The sequence below is a fragment of the Somniosus microcephalus genome, chromosome 17, assembly GCF_052327205.1.
Source record: "Somniosus microcephalus isolate GS21.2 chromosome 17, FLI_Smic_1.0, whole genome shotgun sequence".
Classification (NCBI taxonomy): Eukaryota; Metazoa; Chordata; class Chondrichthyes; order Squaliformes; family Somniosidae; genus Somniosus; species Somniosus microcephalus.
Genome location: NC_141003.1, coordinates 40,539,040 through 40,559,296, shown reverse-complemented (window position 1 = coordinate 40,559,296; position 20,257 = coordinate 40,539,040). Strand labels below are relative to the sequence as shown.

The following is a 20,257-nucleotide window of genomic DNA, read 5'->3' as shown; positions in this document are numbered from 1 at the left end:
ACCGTCTTACCCTTTAATCTATTTTCCCAGTCCACTCTAATCAATTCCGCTCTCATACCTTCATAGTCTCCTTTATTCAAGCTCAGCACGCTTGTTTGAGATCCAATCTTCTCACCCTCTAATTGAATATGAAATTCAACCATGTTATGGACACTCATTCCAAGGGGATCCTTTACTAGGACATTTTTAATTAATCCTGTCTCATTACACAGGACCAAATCTAAGGTTGTTTGCCCCCTGGTCGGTTTAGTTACATACTGCTCAAAAAACCCATCCCTAATACACTCAATGAACTCACCCTCAAGGCTGCCCTGCCCAATTTGATTTGTCCAGTTAATATGATAGTTAAAATCCCCCATAATTATAGCTGTTCCCTTATTACAAGCCTCAACTATTTCCTGATTAATACTCCGTCCAACAGAGTTGCAACTGTTCGAAGGCCTATAGACTACGCCCACTAGTGTTTTTTTCCCCTTATTATTCTTTATCTCCACCCAAACTGTTTCACTATCCTGCTCCTTTGACCCAATATCATTTCTCTGTATTATAGTGATTCCTTCCTTTATTAACATAGCCACCCCACCTCCCCTTCCTTCCTGCCTGTCCTTCCTGATTGTTAAATAACCTGGTATGTTTAATTCCCAGTCATGGTCACCCTGCAGCCATGTTTCTGTAATGGCCACAAGATCATACCCATATGTAGTTATTTGTGCCGTTAACTCATCCATTTTGTTACGAATGCTACGTGCATTCAGATAAAGAACTTTCAAATATGTTTTGTGACACTTAGTTCCTGTTTTTTCCCTTTACTACTTTACCTTTTACACCATACCTTCTGTCCCTTCCTGACACATTCTGTTTTTTAATTCCCCCACTGCTACCTAAGTCTATGACCTTCTCTGTTGTCATTTTTATTATTTGCTCTCTAGAAACCTCCCCCCCACTAATTAGTTTAAAGCCCTCTCTACAGCCCTAGTTATATGATTCGCCAGGACTCTAGTCCCAGCACTGACCAAGTGAAGTCCGTCCCAATGGAACAGTTCCCTCCTGTCCCAGTACTGGTGCCAGTGTCCCAAGAAGCAAAACCCATTTTTCCCACACTGGTCTTTGAGCCACGCATTTAACTCTTTAATTTTATTTATCCTAGCCAAATTCGCTTGTGGCTCAGGTAATAATCCAGAGATTATTACCCTTGAGGTTCTGTTTTTTAATTTGACCCCTAGCTGCTCATACTCCTTTAACAGAACCTTCTTCCTTGTCCTATCTACGTCATTTGTACCAACATGGACCATGACAACTGGATCCTCCCCCTCCCACTCCAAGTTTCTTTCCAGCCCAGAAGAGATGTCCTTAACCCTGGTCCTTAACACAGCCTTCGGGACTCACGCTCTTGACTGCAGAGAACCCTATCTATCCCCCTAATGATACTATCCCCTACCACTACAACATTTCTTTTTACTCCCTCCACTTGAATGGCCCCCTGTTCCACGGTGCTGTGGCCAGGTTGCTCATCCTCCCTGCAGTCCCCGCTCCCGCCCTCACAGGGAGTAAGAACCTCAAACCTGCTTGACAAGAGCAAGGGCTGCGTCTCCGTCAACACTACCTCCTGGATCCCTGTACCTGCCTCACTCGTAGTCACACTTTCCTGTCCCTGACCATGGACTACATCTGCATTAATTAATTTCATAGGTGTGACTACCTCCTGAAACATAGAGTCCAGGAACTTCTCCCCCTCCCTGATGTGTCGCAGTGTCTGAAGCTCGGTCTCAAGCTCTTTAACACGGAGCCTGAGTTCCTCTAGCAGCAAACACTTATCGCAAATGTAATCACCGTGAGCCTCAATGCGGTCCACCAGCTCCCACATTTCGCAACAGTAACACATCACCTGTTCACCCATATCTATGTAATTAATTAAATTTCTTATTATTAGTTATGAAGGCCCTCTGCCCCGAAATAGATGATAATATTACACCACTATTTCATAGGACTTACCAACTTAAAGGTATAGAAGAGAAGGAAAAGTACCTACCAACCAGCTGATTACCAACCTTCCTTTTGAATGCTGTCTGTGGGGCCTGTCCGGTTGAATTGTCTCACTGCTCCGCTTCCGCAATACTGGATTAGCCTGAGAGTGGGAAGCAAAACAGAGCAAAAACACCCCCTCACCTCCCACTTACCAAACTCTGCTTACACTCAATGCCACTGCACTCAGCGCTGCCGCACTAAGCCCGCCCCTTTTTATACCCGGATTCTACTTCCGGTTTAAACTCCCCAACAGCTTAATTTACTCTAAAAAATTTAACTTACTTCAAATAATTAACTTTTTCACTCACTAAAATTCAGTAAATACACTTAAATGACTTTTTCTCCCACTTACCAAACTCTGCTTACACTCAATGCACTGCACTCAGTGTGTCACAGAAAAAACAGATTTCAGAGACTGAGCAAGCTTTTGCCGATATTGAGATAGGAAAACAGGGCAAAGAGCTTAAGTTTAAACTAGACACTGGATCTCAGGTTAATGTAATTCCTCTAAGTGAGTATCACAGCTTGAAGGATGAGTGTGAGCTACAGCCCACCTCACGCAGACTGACCGGCTATGGGGGTGAGCAGCTCATTGTAAAAGGCACATGCGTGATGAAATGCAAGTACAAAGAAAGCGACATGATGTTGAACTTTTACATTGTTGACACTCAAGCACCTCCAGTGCTAGGTCTAAAGGCATGTTTAGACATGGACCTCGTCAAGCTAGTGCTATCATTGACAGCACCAGTTGAGAAGCAGACAGTCATGGAGGAGTTTGCTGACATTTTCAAAGGAATCGGACTATTCCCAGGTGAATGCACTATTCACCTTGACCCAGCAGCAACCCCTGGGGTTTGCCCACCGAGAAGGATACCCCTTGCTCTGCGTAGTCGCCTGAAGGAGGAGCTGCAGAGCATGGAGAATGCAGAAATCATCGTTCGGGAAACAGAACCGACAGAGTGGGTCAACGCGTTAGTAGTGGTTGAGAAACCACGTACAGGCAAGCTCAGAGTCTGTCTCGACCCCAGAGATTTGGACAAAGCTATCAAATGCCCTCACTACCCTCTACCAACGCTAGATGACATCACACCCAAGCTAGTGGGAGCACGTTACTTCAGTGTAATGGACGCACAATCAGGATACTGGACTATCAAGCTCACGGAAGAATCATCTAAGATAACAACGTTCAACACACCATTTTGACGCTACCGATTTCTGTGTTTACCATTTGGTCTTATCTCAGCTCAGGATGAATTCCAGCGGAAGATTGACAAAACCTATGAAGGCCTCGACGGAGTAGTCGCAATCGTAGACGACATCCTCATCTATGGCAGGAATAGAGAGGAACATGACAGGAACCTCCGTGCGATGCTACAAAGATCACGGGAGAAAAGTATCCGGCTCAACCCCGTGAAAAGCATAATCGGATCCACCGAGATCAGTTATTTCGGGCATCGCCTCTCAACTGATGGCATTAAGCCGGATCCAGAGAAAATCTCCGCCATCAAGAAGATGGAGCCGCCGAAGAACCGCGCAGAGCTAGAGACAGTACTAGGCATGGTTAACTACTTAGCCAAGTTTGCCCCGAGCCTCTCCGAAATCAACGCACCCATGCGTCAGTTGCTCAAACAATCCAATGAGTTCTTGTGGGACAAACAACATGACACAGCATTTCAGAAAATGAAAGACCTAATCACCAGAGAACCAGGACCAGTTCTTGCCTACTTTGACCCCAACAAAGAGCTCAGACTACAAGTGGACGCATCAAAGAACGGACTAGGCGCAGTATTACTGCAAGAAGGAAAGCCCATCGGCTACGCTTCCAGATCTCTCACAGACAGTGAAATCAACTATGCTCAAATCGAGAAAGAGCTATATGCAATTCTGTTCGGATGTAAGCGTTTCCACCAGTACGTCTATGGCCGACAAGTCATTGTGGAATCCGACCACAAGCCCCTCGAGTCAATCATGAGGAAACCACCAGCCGCAGCCCCACCAAGGCTACAGAGAATGATCCTTCAGCTACAGAAGTGCGACTTCACAATCATTCACCATCCAGGCAAAGACATTCCTGTCGCAGACACACTCTCCAGAAAGTCTCTTAGCTACCAGGACAGCAGCCTCAGTGAAGGCATGGATGTGCAGGTGCACATGGTGTACAACAGCTTACCTGTGAGTGACTCAAAACTGAAGGAGATCTGAGCAGAAACAGAGAAAGATGCACAACTCACACTGCTGAGCAAAGTCATACATGAAGGATGGCCTGAGGAAAGGAGGAAATGCCCTCAGAGCATATCTGAATTCTGGAACCACAGAGACGAACTGTCACAAATCAACGGAATCGTCTTCAAAGGGGAGAAAATCATCATTCCTACCAGTCTCAGAGAAGAGATGTTGAAAAAAATTCATGCTGGACATATGGGCATGGAAAAATGCAAACAAAGAGCACGTGACATTATGTTTTGGCCCGGAATGTGCAAACACATTGAGGACATTGTCAGAAAATGTTCCATTTGTCTAGAACGCCGCCCATCAAATGTCAAAGAGCCCATGATACCTCATCGTATCCCAGACAGGCCCTGGCAGGTTGTCAGCTGCAAGCAAGTGCATGCAAAATGTATACAGAGACAGCAACACCAAAAGAGATACTATGACAGGTCAGCTAGACTACTGCCGCCGCTGCACAATGGAGAATCCGTCAGAATCCAGGAGCATGACTACTGGAAGCCAGCAGTCGTCATCCAGCCAGCTGACACTGAGCGATCATATCACGTCTGCACCCCAGAAGGACAGGTGTACCGCCGCAATCGCAGGCACCTCCTGAACACCAAGGAACAACACCATCATTCCGACGAGAGGATCAGCGCAACAGGGTGTGATGAACAGAGCAATACACAAAACACATCATACTTACCTGAACCTAAACCTGAACCTGATTTGTTGACCGATTCAGGAGCATGCTCAGTTCCATACCACACAAGGTCGGGACGAGAGGTCAAGCCTAGAGTTATCCTTGACTTAGCGTTATCCTTGACTTGTGAACTGCCAAAGGGTGTAGGCGAATCGCTGCCCTAAAAAAACTGTACATCGTTATTGAAATGTTGAGATGTTTTCAGTGCTAGTTAAATGTTGAGTTTACTTATATGTTGATGCTACTGAGAACATTATGTAGAAGAAAGGTTCAAAAGTAATGCATAACATTTTCTTTTAAAAGGGGATGTAACATTTGCATATTGATTTATCATTGGCCCGCAGGCATCTATAAGGAATACCTATTATATTCACATGTGATCACATGCTGAGTTGTCATTGGCCTGCAGGCATCTGTAAGGACTGCTATTGTTTAGAAGACCCAGGGGCCCTGACTCCATCTTGTCCACACGGTGCTGCTGTTTGATTGAGAAAGCTTACAGACCTGATGCTTCATTAAAATAGTTTAAACTGTAATACTCCGTTGTCCTGCAATTTATTAGTTTTGTACAAAGTGTGCAAAACAAGACAGAGGTAAGTGGTACATCTGCGTCCCTCTCAATTTGAGTTGGAGAGACTGGGAGCTCGCAGATGGCTGGTGACAGAATTTAAAAATATCTGACACACATGCTGACTTTATTTCATCAATGGCTGAACTATGAGAAAACGGAGTACGGTGATAGTCAAGATTGTCACTTTGCCAAGACTAATTCAGATCGCTTTCTTTTTGTCTTCCAGGGCCTTCATGCATACAGCAAGTGTCGCTGGAGACGTATGAGAACGATTCCTCAGAGAAACTCATTCATTCTGAGGGTGCACTGTCACAGGATGTACAGCCATGCACCAGCGCAAATACTCGCACTTCGGTGGGTCCAGTTAAAGAGTTAGTTGGGTTTTCACCTGGTGATTCACAATTCACAAGTGAACATGAGCAGACACTGGTGGCAGGGACAGCTGTGGAAAGTTCGCGTCGGGGGGGCGCAATCCTCTCCGAGCTCTGCTCAGCTGGACACAGATGCTGAACCCGGGACCATCGTTGAGAAATAAAATGCTAGAGATGCATCAGCAACTTTGCAAGGTATTGACAAACGTGCCACGCACACTCTCCACAACATCGGCAAGGATTGAGGAGTCCAACTCGAACACTAGTGGATTGGTGAAGCAGGTAATTACAAGAATGTCTGCCATGGGGAGAGTGGCCGCCTCCATGGTGCTTCAAATGAGTCCATGCAGGCCATGGCCACGGCCATGCAGATTTTGGATGCTAACATGTCTGCCACCTTAAACACGTTGACAAGATACCTTATCCGTGGCCTTACAACCCGCCACTCTTCTCCACCAAGCTGGTCTGCAGCAGAGTGATAGGAGTGATGTGGCACTGGCCCAGGAGAGGGATGATGGCAAAAGGCGACCGGGAATTGGGAACACCACTCAAAGCACTCCCACTTCTCACCCATTGGCCCCACCGCCAGTACCCGACATGCTGCCTCATCTCCTGATGGCAGAATTTGCCCCTGCATAGGTGCAGGCAGGTGGAGCAGTCTCTGGCGGGGCCCTCATGGGGCTCCGAAACCTACAGGCCATAGGCCAAAAGCATCTTAGCAGTCAGAGCAGGGATCTGAGCAGCCTGCCTCTATCTCTGCTGCAGCCACATGGGATTCGCCACGTAGAAGCGCTAGGAAGCGTAAGCAGACCAGGGTATACACATAGGTGTTTGACAAAATATTATGTTGTTACGATTCCTTCTTTTATAACACATGAAATTTATTGATTAGCACCACTTCCACATCTTGCCCATTATTGCGTCCCAAGTGCCAATTCGCCCTTTCACTTGTTTCATGATGAATGTCAATACATAACGGGTCCCACTGGGTGGATCTGCAATGGGTGTATGCCTGGTTGAAGGACTGTTTGGTGCAAGGCAGGGGGTTGGGTCGCTGCTGGTGGTGGCTTTCATTTGGTAGTGGTTCCAGTCGCAATAATTAACTGAACCTTCTAGCTGTGACGGCATCCCTGGCAGCAATGTATGCGGCTGATCTGGCTATGGGTGTCCCATCTTTATATTCCTCCTCCTCTTCTGCCACCTCCTCCTCTTCAATGTTCTCCTCATCCAAAGATGCCTGATGAGCGGCTTCATCCTCCTCCACCTGTAAACCTTTCTGCTGCGCAATATTGTGCAGGACGCAGCACACCACTATGATTCTGGACACATTCGCTGGCGAGTACTGAAGGGTGCCTCCAGACCTATCTAGGCACCTGAAGTGCATCTACAGCATTCCGATAAATTGCTCTATGACACACCTTGTGGTCATGTGGGTCTCGTTGTAACACTCCTGCACCTCATTGGTGGGTTCCTCAGGTGTTATGAGCCAAGTTTGAAGTGGGTATCCCGTGTCTCCTATGAGCCAACCATTAAGTCCGCTTCCTGGAATGAAAAGGTCTGGAATGTTGGACTGCCGTAGTATGAAAGCATCAATGACAGCTCCCAGGGAATCTGGCGCACACCTGCAGGAACCTCTTCTTGTGGTTGCACACCAGCTACGCATTGATGGACGACTATCCTTTGATATAAACTCCTGGTTGCTGTGGTGGTGCTCCAATTGCCATGTGTGTGTAATCGATGGCACCTTGAACCCGTGGGAAGCCAGCCAGAGAGGCGAATGTGAGTGCCTGCTCACTCTGGCTATTGTTATCACAGATACATGGGCCCAAGGGTACGCAGGTACACGGGTCCAAAGGTATGCAGGTACACGGGCCCAAGGGTACGCAGGTACACGGGCCCAAAGGTACGCAGGTACATGGGCCCAAGGCTACGCAGGTCCATGGGCCCAAAGGTACACAGTTACACGGACCCAAGGCTACGCAGGTCCACGGGCCCAAGGCTACGCAGGTCCACGGGCCCAAGGCTACGCAGGTCCACGGGCCCAAGGGGACGCAGTTACACGGGCCCAAGGGTACGCAGGTCCATGGGCACGCAGGTCCACGGGCCCAAGGGGACGCAGTTACACGGGCCCAAGGGTACGCAGGTCCATGGGCACGCAGGTCCACGGGCCCAAGGGTACGCAGATGCACGGGCCCAAGGGTACGCAGGTCCACGGGCCCAAGGGTACGCAGGTCCACGGGCCCAAGGCTACGCAGGTCCACGGGCCCAAGGCTACGCAGGTCCACGGGCCCAAGGCTACGCAGGCCCACGGGCCCAAGGCTACGCAGGCCCATGGGCCCAAGGGGACACAGGCCCACGGGCCCAAGGGTACGCAGATCCACGGGACCAAGGGTATGCATATACACGGGCCCAAGGGTACGCAGTTGCACAGGCCCAAGGATACACAAATCCATGGGCCCAAGGGTACGCAGGCCCACGGGCCCAAGGGGACACAGGCACACGGGTCCAAGGGGACACAGGCACACGGGTCCAAGGGGACACAAGCACACGGGTCCAAGGGGACACAGGCACACGGGCCCAAGGGGACACAGGCACACGGGCCCAAGGGGACACAGGCACACGGGCCCAAGGGGACACAGACACATGGGTCCAAGGGGACACAGGCACACGGGCCCAAGGGGACGCAGGCACACGGGCCCAAGGGGACGCAGGCACACGGGCCCAAGGGGACACAGGCACACGGGCCCAAGGATATACAGGCACACGGGCCCAAGGGGACACAGGCACATGGTATCACAGATACATAATGGTCATGATATGCCACACAAAATGTAACAGAAAACTGATACACACGTAAGGAAACTGGTAACTAATTAACGTTGATTCCAATATGCAAATACTGAAAACTATATTACCACACTTTTTGTACAAATAACTGACTATTCTACATACAAATATATTTTGCAGCAATTGCTTGAGCAGGCACAGGCACAAACATTTCCATGGAAAATAATGACATTAAAAGTAATTTACTGTACAACTAGAATATCCTTGAAAATCTGGATAAGCTCTGCCTGGAAACACAAACCATGTTTTCTATTATTGATTACCTGGCGTCTCCCTAAAGCTGTCTCGCATGAAAGCGATGCCTGTGCCTTGATCATGTACACTGAGCAAATAGTACTGGCATGAAGAACTCTGTTCTCAGTCTGATAGCAGCTTTAGACTGCCAAAGGTCCAGCCAAATGGTGAAAGAGTCATTGGAGGATTTCAGGTCACCTACCAGTCAACGAGCTTTCCGGGGCAGTGTTAGGCTCCATTGATCTTGGGTTGTTTCAGAAGGCCATTCTCCTTTGGGCTTGAGGTCAGTGGCCAGTAGCACCCGCCCAAATACTGGCCAGCGTATGTCAATAATGTTTAAGTGCTGCTGTGTTGTCAACCATCCGATTTCTGTCATTTCTACCTTTGGACCACCCGTTACTAGGATGCATTTAGCATTGCTTGCTGATTGCATTTAAAGGGAGTCTTCATACAATCTTCAAATTACAAGAACTTTGCTTCTGACTAATTACAGTCGTATATTGTATTTTTATCCAAACCTGACATGGCCTCACAAGAAATTGTTTTTTTTTAACATTTTTGGTGCACTTTCCAACATTTTGCAGTGTCTTGTGATTCTGCCTCTGGAGCAAAACATTTGCTTATAGATATTTTAAGTATCAAAATAAAAGTAGTTGTTACGAGTCACAATTGACTCTTGATTTTTGTACCATCAGAAGGTAAATGGCCCCGAAAATCTACAACCCTTCTGGTGGGACACAGATACCTTGATAATTCCCATTTTCCTGGGCCTCTAGAGGGGTTTGGAGTAAGTTCAGAGGAAAAAGAAAGACTTGCATTTATATAGCGCCTTTCACGGTCACCAGACGTCCCAAAGCACTTTACAGCCAATGAAGTACTTTTTGAAGTGTAGTCACTGTTGTAATGTAGGAAATACATCAAGACACATCAAGTGAGATCAAGTGTATTTAACCATTGAAGAGTTAAAGTGGGGCCCACCTAGAGATTCCGACCAGGATTGTGCCATGGATTGAAGTCCCACTCTAATGTACCTTTAGTGAAAACTCGACAACGTAAGAAAACATAGGCCCATGTGTTTTGAGCTGTTGGTGGAAACTCTGGAGAAACAGACTATACAAAGGAGCCTGGAATTTTTTGAGCTGTGAACATTGAGCAAAATATCACAGGATAATTTCAATATAGGACAGTGATGCACAGTAAGATAGGTCACAGAAATATTTACCCTTTACCTTTTAACTCTGCTCTTTAAAATCAACACCAATTATATCCTGATGGAAGAAAGCTCTTATATCCAGATGAATTGGTTCCAGTGCTTTTTGGTGCCTCATAAATCAGCAGTTCCCATGTGAACATATTTGTGTGTTCCAGCACAAGCCCTTAGATGTGAATTTTTAAAAGTAATCTTTGAAAATCACCGACAGGAGAGCAGCTGTTTAATCAGATGCAGGAGCAAAGCAATGGCTATCAGACAAACAAATGATTAATGAATAGGAAAGTAAAAAGGAAAACTGCAGATTCTGGAAATATGAAATAAAACAGAAAATGTTGGAAATACAGAGCAAGTCAGTTAGCATCTGTAAAGGGAGAAGGTGGGTTATGACATCTTAAAGTGTGTACCTTTCATTAATTTAATGACTAGGGATTTTCTTGACAGCTATAAGGACTAATTCTCTTGACCTTTGCCCCCAGGTGTTCACATTCCCAAGTTTTGCAAGTTCTCCCTCCATTTTACATAATCCTGGGATTTCCAAGGCTTCCCAGAGGTGGGAACCAGGGTCAGCGCCTGCAGTAGAGGGAGACCGGACAATCCCACTGGAATGAGGTGGGAGGTTACATTCCCAGTCTCCTGCACCTAACTCCTCTTCGCCTATTGGTTTCATGCTCGAAAAAGTAGGCATTGCGCCTGGTGCTGGGGACCAGTGTGAATCAGAGGGCCTGTGGGGAGGGGACCTGGGGTCAAGCTGAAGAGGGAGCAGGAAAGTCAGCGAAACTTTTACTGCCACCCCTTAGGATGACCTTTGGGCTTTGGCAGCAGCCAGAAAGCCCAGATTCTGCGGGCCTGAAGGCTCCCACAGCTGCACTCCTGTTTTCTGCACTGATTTCTGGCACAAAGTCCAACCAGTGGACAGGCCTACAGTAGTGGTATTCACAGGCCACGTTAATAGCCCAGGATAGAAACTCCCAGTGCTCTTGGGCCTGGACAGGTGCAGCGTATTCCAGGTCTATTACCTCAATGCAGCACTGGAGCAGAGGGGAGAACCAAAAAAATCAGTCCTGAGTAATTGCATAGGCACACCAAACCGCACTCGCGCGCCAAACCTCACGGACACTCCAAATATGCTGATTTTAAACAAAACAGCTTTTGCAGATTTTTCATTTCCATTACTGAGGAATGCTTTTTAAATTATTTAAGTTACAAAAAAAAAATATCTGATTTATAATCGCTGACTTCTGTGGTGAGCAGGGGATATTTCATCATATAAAATCAGTTGTAATGAGGGTAGCTGATGGACATACCCAGCGCACGGGGGAACAGTTATGCTTTCGGTTTCTTCTTTCATGTCATTTATTCTGTGCACAATTTCGCAAATATGTGGAAAAGAGTTGAGCTGCTGCAGAGCACGGTCAGACCCAGCAATGTTACCTATTACTGATTAGCCAGTCAGCTGAATGGTCAGTCTGTCCTTGGCAGAGCAAGTCACATAAAAGGACGCCGCTTATTTTGAAGCAAGCTTAAAAGCACAGTAGCTATCTCAGGAATTAGGCTTATCAGGAACCGGGCAGTTTATGAAGCAACAAGGACACACTATTTCTAGGCTGGAGACAGTACAAATACTCTGTTCAGAGTAGCAAGCCAGAATGTGACTCGTTTTGTAATACCAATCTGTCAGCTGCTCTTCTATCGGCACAATAAGCTTAAGTTTTATTAACACTAAAATTTAAATTGCTCCAAATTAAAATTCAGCATCTAAATTATCTTACTTTGGAATAAATGTGAAATTAAACCTCTGTAGTGGAGTCTCATTCAACTGGGACTAAAGTGTGCCATGATGTGAGCAAATTAAGATTAAGGTGGTGGACGCAATGCTTGTGTTAAGTATTTTTCAGTTGTATTAAATTCCTGTTTGGTTCCAGATGTAAAGAGGAAGTGGGTTTAGATTCAGCTCAGTTAATGGAGGGAGGCATAATCTAGATTTCTTAGCCCAGAAATTCAACTCCTTCTTGAGGTGGAATTCAGGCTTAGAGTTGGTGGAAGTTCCAGATTCCATCGCATACAAACAATGACCGAAATTCCCGACCAGGCAGAATTGGGCACTTCTTTCTGCCCCACTCCCCCATGTTGCTACCACAGCCCTGGGATACCCCGGGAATCCCACCAGATAGGAAAGAAAAAGAAAGACTTGCATTTATATAGCGCCTTTCACAACCTCATGGTGTCCCAAAGCGCTTTACAGCCAATGAAGTATTTTGGAAGTGTCACGACTATTAGATATGGTGCCATAAGGCCCAGTCATATTGGTGCCTGCAGAAGGCATGGATAGATGCTGTTCTGGGCTGCAAGTGGACCCCACCAGGAAAGAGGGATCAAATGCCATTTGATTCTGGGCCTGATACAGAGGGAATAAATTCTTTAGCCTACCTGCCTATAGTTCCGCTGCTCTGAGATTCTGTGTTGTTTGCTGAGTGGGAACCCCTGCTGCAGCACTACTGATGTGGGCCCCCAGCCCCTATTATTGGTAATGACCCCATGCCCAGGCTTCAGGATAAAGTCATGGAAGAGCCAAAGCGACGGGTCGGAGTTCCACCCAACAACGGTGCCACTGGAATCTCTACCCTCTTTTGTTTACCGCTGCTGTGCCCAAATTGGCCACCACGTTTGCCTACAAAACAAGTAACTACACTTCAAAAGTAATTCACTGGCTGCGAAGTACTTCGAGAGGCCCTGAGACATTAAAGGCGTTCTGCAAGTGCTAGTTTTCTCAGGAAAATAAAGGAGAACAAATTCAACAACTAATATAATTAAAATAGCAATCAGTTCAAAAGACATGTTTATTTTCAAATCAATTCTTCATATTGTTAAAAATTGAAACATGCATTTAAATAAAGATTATACTTAAAGCAAATATTTTAGAGTTCAAACCATCCAAATTGAAAACTCAAGATGATCCAAGCTGGATAGTTTTGATTTACTTTACAAATACCTAACTTTTATCCATTGGATCCATTTGGATAACCTTAGGTTGCAGTCAACTTATCCCTTTTTCAAAAAACTACGCATGCTCACAAATAGAAAATATGCTTCGCTGCTCTCTTTATACCATCCGAAGTTTCCCTGCGAGAGTGGAGGGGAGGTGGTGAATGAACGGCTGCTGCCTGGGTTTAGAACTACAACCACAAATATTGTTAGTTAAAGGCCTCAAATGTCTTCAATATGATTAACTCCACTGTTGCCCCTTAAAGCGAATCATTGCTGCGACAAGATTGGTGGCCAGCAGAGGGAGTAGCATGCAAGTTTCCTGGGTAAGCTCATTTGCATACTGGTGTAAAACCCATGCTAAATGGGTGTAGGGAGCTGAACTTGCAGGAAATTTCTGTGCAGCCTTTTAAAAGCACTGTTCAGCCTCCACTCTTCAGTAGTACTCTGGGAGACAAGCAGGTAAGACAGCAACAGTCTAGATATCAAGAGTAAAAAAAGACTAAGGCCGCGATTTCGCCAGCCGTGGCGAGTCCAGTGCAGCCGGAGTAGACAGTGATCTCAAACCCCGCACCCGTCTTCATCCCGCCTCCTCCAAGTGATTTTGCCCTGATTGGCTTGATAAGCCCGCCCTGCGAGATTCCCGGCCAATTAAAAGGAAGCAGGTCTGACGACATCATCTGATGACACGTCATCAGCCGGTTTCCTTAAAGGGACCATGTCCACATTGATTTTGACTGTTGTGCTGTCAGTGTCCTGCAGCATTAAGGTGCTGCAAACACTGACAAGCACTGCACAAAGGTGTACGGCTGCACCCAGGCTCTCCCATGACTTATGGAGGGAGTCACAGCACACAGGGAGTTTCTCTTCCCTTCCAATGGGCGGAAGAGACCTGCCCAGGACACCAACACAGCCTGGCTCCACATTGCACAGGAGGACACAAGCATGGATGTCATCAGGAGGACCAGGCTGCAGTGGCGCAAACCTTTCAATGATCTCAGTAGATCACGAAACGTTACTGCAAAGCCACACTCAACCTCATCCTCCTCTGCCACTCATCATATCCCCATCACTCTGCCTTCCCTACCCTACTCCTGCACATCCTTACACCAACTTACCTTACACCTCCACCCATCCCTCTCTATCTACATTATCACATCCCCATCTCACTAGCCACCCCTCACACTCACGCTCATCCTTGTACAATCATTCAAACTAACAACACACAATGGTAGGCACTTGTGTGCTTTAGCCAATGTTCATGTAAAGTATCTGTTGATGTGTTGTCAAGCATTGAAATTTTTATTTTCAACACTTTACCTTCTTGGACAGATTTGTGTGCACCTTTGGAAGTGTCTTAGTGAGTTCCAGTGAATGGTGAGACATAACGGTACCCTCCCCCCCACACCTCCTCCCCAATGGTGATGAGTGTAAAAGGAATGGCTTGGACATTGTAGGGATGCTGGTGTGGTGGTGGTGTTGGGTGGTGTCAACCTGGTGCATCATGTAGCAGCTGGGGTGTTCAGCGTCAAGTGAAGTAAATCTGTCCATGGTGAGGCCATCGCTGGTCTCCCGGGCACCAATGTGGTTGGGTGCTGATGCCCTGTGTTCTGTGCAGCATCAGGTGATTGCGGAGAAGGTTGGTGTTGTTGTTGGTGCTGCTGGTGTGCCTGGTGATGTTGGTGTTGGGGCTGATCGTGGTGGGATTCTGAGGACCAGGTGAGATTTTTTCAAGGGCACCGATGTTGCTGGAATAGACGGCAGCTGAAGTTGAGATGACAGAAACGATCTGTCAATGGTGAGAGAGCTTGCTCTAAGGAGGTGACAGTGGATAGAGAGTTTCCTCCAAACACTTCCAAACTGCATACAGCTCAAAACTGTCTTCCAAATCCTGAAGGCTCAAACTTCTGACATTTGAAAGTGAACAGCTGTGAAATGGTAGCTTTTATACCACTTTTGCAGCTGTCACTTATTCACAGCAATGGAGAGACATAGAGAACCCGACACACTTACCTGACGTGATCCCCGAGCAACGGGAGCATCATGGAAAAATGTCTAGAAAAGTCTAGAAAAAAAGCAAAGGAAAAAAAAACAATTTTTATTTTTTTGGTTTGCCTAATTGTCGGTTGAGAATATATATATATATATATATATATACACACACACACATAAGTTATTATATATTTTTAATTTTTTTTATATATAATGGTAAAATGCTGTTCAACTACCTTTAAAGACCCTCTTAACTATCTCAACTGGCTGATCCGCCACTTAGTGTCGGTTCTGCAAAGCGCAGGCAGACCCCGCACTTGGGAAACTGACATGGGTTCAGAGCGGGATCCCGACCTGCTGTCAATCTTTTAGATTTTGACAGCGGACCCGCCTCCGAACCCGCCCTAGGAGCGCCGGCAAAATTCTGGCCTAACAGTGCAAATTTCCTGAGAGCTTTTCCTGCTCCGCCGTCAGAACTTCGCTGGATGTGCGGTGGAAACCCTGTTCACACAATTAAACGGGTTCTGCTAGACCTCCGGCGAAGATATGGTGGCAGAGCAGAGAAAGATTTCGGAAAGTCACCCCCTAAGAAAACATCCAGGCACATACCAGCCAGTTTCTGTGCTATAACATCCAACTACCTTTCATTCTAATCAACAAATCTTACAGGATGATAAATATGGTGTGTATATAGGCCTACCTGCAAATATTTCAGTGTTCAGTACGCTAACCCCATTATGATGTTTTTAAGAAAAATATTATTATGGAATTATATTGGTAATTCTGCAGACTGATTTCAAGAAATTATTTGCTCTCATTTTGCTGAATTTATATCTTTTGTGCTGATAAACGCAGTGACTTTGAGATTCACTGGAAATATTAGACTCCCTACTTACTAATGTTTTTAGGGGTGATAAGATGTATCCGAATAAAAAACAATGAAAAATGTATCAAAAACACACTTTATACTGAACAGATCGTGAATAACCATCAGGGTCTCCTTAGGACAAAATCATTTCTAGTGTTGCTCTTAGCAATGGCACGTCCATTTCCTGTTCTGTGTGTCATGCAAACAGATGGTAGTGATAGATCCCAGCTTTCAGCGGGAATAGGTTAAAGGTCTGCTGCTTAAGAAGACAGGGAGCAGCACGTAGGAGTTTTCTGTCCATTGATAGTGAAACATCTAGATGGCATGCTGGGGAAGCAGAAATGTGTAGACCAGCACCTCAGCAGGTTCACAGCAGATCCAGCACCAGCTCAACAGAGACTTGTGCAGCCACTTCAGAGTTACAGGCATGTCTAATCCAATCACATTTAGATGCCTGCTGTCTGTCTACCTCCCATACAGCACAGTTTAGGAAGCTTAAAGCAAACTTCAGCTGACATCACTCTTCCCAGTTGTTGTCCTCTCATTCTGTAAAACCAATCTGTCTCCTTCAGGCGTACAGAACTAATCCTCTTTACTCTCCTCATCAAATTAACCATATTCTATGTTCACATCCTTTGAAGCAGCAACCAAAATAAAAGCGTGCAGATCATTTATATGGTGACATGTAAAATCCTGAATATTTTCCATTCCACTTGGATAGCCGCTCCAAACGTTTCCACATTAACTGCTGGCAGTAATCCCCCGAGTGCTGGAAATCAGCTAGGCATACATCTTTGTTCAAGCAATCGCCAGTTAATTGTGGAAAACAGTTGTTTAAGATTTCTTCCATTATGGAAACTCAATTCTTGCAAAATATTACACGTAGTACATTTAATATTACTATTTTGATAAATAAAAATGTATATTTCAAATCTTGATTTATAAACATATAATGGCCCTGAATTTGCGGTCGGAGGCTTCCAGTGGGGAAATGCCTCCGATCCGCAAATAAAATCCGTGCCTACCTGGTAGTCTGGGAGGTACGGAGACTCTGCGGTCCTGGGCTTCTCCGGGTATGCGTGGGCAGAGGCCCAAGTATCCCAGGGGCGCAGGCGGTTCGCAAGTACCCCTGGGGTCACGTGGGCCGGACCAATGAACGACAGAAGGGGGATCCCCATTCAATCTTATCGGGATTCCGTATGTATGGAATCCCCCTAAGTATGAATGGGAATACCCCAAAAAAATACTCCTAGACATCAAATAAATTTAAAAAAACATTAAAATTAATTAAAATGACATTTAATTAAATATTTAAAACAAAAAATAAATTTTTTGAAAAATAAATTTACATGTTTTAAAGGGGCTAAAAATAAACTTACCTTATTTGATAAGTTTTTAAATGTATAAATTATTGATAATGGCCCAGAAATTCGGGTCTCCACGGGTGAGTACGCACGGGGTACTCACCCGTAAGCCCAATGGAAGTGCCGGTTTCCTGCATGCACTGCGCATGCGCGGGAAACCGGCACTTCCGTTCCCCTGAAAGCAGGGGTTCAGAGGTCGAATGCGTGCGCGGGAGAGGCTGCGCATGCACATCGAATTTCGGTGTTTTTTTTTTACAGGTTTTCCCGGTAAGGTAAGTCTGCAGAAGTTAGACATATAAAAAGCAGGCGTAAGGCCTGCTTTTTACAAGGTAAGTGGTGAATTAATTAAAATTAAAACATTTTTTCCATAGGTTTATTATTTTTAAATACTTTAAAGAAAGGTAAGTTTATTTTTAGCCGTTAGAAAAAAAAAATTTTAAATTTTAAACTTAAATTATTGTTTAAAATAGTTATTTCATGTAATTTATAGTTTATTTAAAAAATGTGATTTAAAAAAAAAATTATTTGAAGATTTAGTGATGTTTTGGGGCCCATAGTATTTATAAGTTTGACAGCACTTCCTGTCAGACTTATGAATAGAGATTCCCTGCTACGATTGGCTCTCCATGGCCCACGTGATCGAACTAACTGCGCCCCTGGGATACGCAAGCACTGCGCGCCGGCAGTTGGAACAGGCCCAGGATCGGAATCCCATGCGGGCCCACAGCTCAACGGCCGGCGCGCAAGGTAAGTGCAGGTCGGGGGCTTGCACCCGCGGGAAGCCCCCAACCCGAATTTCTGGGCCATTATTTTATTTTTCTGTTTTTTAAAACTCTTACGCTGATAAAAGCAGGCCTAAATAAAAGATTGATATAGAAACATAGAAACATAGAAGATAGGAGCAGGAGTAGGCCATTCGGCCCCTCAAGCCCACTCCGCCATTCAATGTGATAATGGCTGATCATCCAAATTCAGTACCCTGTCCCTGCTTTCTCCCCATATCCCTTGATCCCTTTAGCCTTAAGAAATATACCTAACTCCTTCTTGAATATAGTGCAAATGTATATATATAGTGTAAATACTGATATATATAGTGCATATTGATATATTTAGTGCAAATGTTGATATATCAAATACAATTGTTAATATAGTGCAAATGCTTATATATAATAGTGCAAAAATTATATATAAATGTAATTTCTTTACTCAGAGATTGTGCAACTTGCTACCACATGGAGTGATTGAGGTGAATAGCATAGATGCATTTAAGGGGAAGGACTTATTAGGGAGAAAGGAGTAGAAGGATATGCTGTTAGGGTTTGATGAAGTAAGGTGGGAGGAGGCTCATGTGGAGCATTAACAGCAGAATAAACCTGTCGGGCCGAATGGCCTGTTCCTGTGCTGTAAAATTTGATGTCAATATATAGTGTGAGTATTCATGCATAAATATACATATAGAACAAATCTTCATATAGTAATAATGTAAATATTGACATATAACTATATACTGTAAATATGTTATATGTACAGTAAATGTTAATGTAGATATTTATAGTGCTAATATTGATAGTGTAAATTTTGATATATAGCTAAAACTTCATTTAGAGTGTAAATATCTATGTCTATTATATATAAAAAATCCCACATCTGTGTGCACTTTGCAGCTAACAGGTAAAAGTATGAAGACTGTTCATGAAAATAAAAAATAAGTTTCATGAAAGTAAAAAATAAAATCAACTTGTCTCACTTCAGAAACAGGAAAAATCTAGTCGAAACAATCAAAAGTTAAAAGGAGAACAAAATTTCATGTTGTCTCACTTCAGAAACAGGATAAAAATCCAAATGCCGATCAGAACTGGGCAAATCTAACACAGTGCCTACATTGGGGGAAGGGCTACCACTACAATGGGGCAGTAATTCCTCCCCAAACACGTGAGTACGGAAGGGGTACTCACGCGTCTGGCCGGAAGAAATGCCGGTTTTCAGCATGCACAGCGCATGCGCTGAAAACCGGCATTTCCTCTCCTCTAACCCAAGAGGTGAAGAGGCTAGTGCGTGCGCTGTAGGGGGCAGCACGTGCGTCTTGAGTTTCCTCTGTTTTGGGGGATTTGTGCATGTGTAAAGGCCTCCGGTCTTTACGCTTGTAAAAAGCACACGTAAGTATTTATTTTTACAGGTAAGTGGTGTTTTAGTGCAATTTAGAAAAAAAATTTCCACAGGTTTATTATTTTAAAGAATCTACAATAAGGTAAGTTTAGTTTTAGACCCTTTTTATTAAAAATTTATTTTTTTCAAAAAAAAAAATTATTGTTTAAATTATTTTTTTTAACTTATTTATACTTAATTTAAAGATTGGGATGTTTTTTAAAATTTTATTTAAAGTTTAAGTAGTGTTTTGGGGTGCAGTACTTTTCATGAGTTTGACAGTTCTTACTCTCAAACTTATGAATGAAGTTTCCCCTCCCCTGATTGGCTGAACAGTGCTCACCTGATCCCAGCCGGCACATCGCACTAACTACACCGCTGGGTCAGGTTAGCACAGCGCGCCGACATCAGAACCGGGCCACTGACAGGAAATCCACTGCGGGCCAGGTTTCAGATGTCGGCGCGCCGAGTAAGTGCACATCGGGGGCTTGCACGCGCGGCAAGCCCCCGACACCAAGTTCTGGGCCATTGTGACAGTGGACATAGAGAAATGTAATGGAAAATGTTGACATAGTAATTTGACCTAGTGGCCCGGAATTTCCTTGAACAGCATGAACAGCTATGTACGCCATTAATTACGCCAAACTTCCCATTGTGAACTTTTTGTAAAATTTCCTGGAAAACTAATTTGAAAACACCACAGAGAGGATAGCGATGAGTCAGAAGTGGGCCAA

The 20,257-nt window shown here is 45.0% G+C and overlaps 1 long non-coding RNA gene across 2 annotated transcripts in view; it reads right to left on the bottom strand.

Moving 5' to 3' along the window:
- The window catches only part of LOC147105676 (uncharacterized), a 33,313-nt gene extending 15,815 nt beyond the window's left edge, over positions 1 to 17,498 (bottom strand). Inside the window, exons 1-3 of one of the 2 annotated variants that reach the window (XR_015081651.1) lie at positions 17,394 to 17,498; positions 17,040 to 17,263; positions 15,168 to 15,219 (exon numbers count right to left, since the gene is read on the bottom strand). This is a non-coding gene — a long non-coding RNA (uncharacterized LOC147105676). The remainder of the gene's footprint in view (positions 1 to 15,167; positions 15,220 to 17,039; positions 17,264 to 17,393) is intronic. The other variant, XR_015081652.1, reaches the window with a different exon arrangement.
- Positions 17,499 to 20,257: the final 2,759 nt, after the last annotated feature.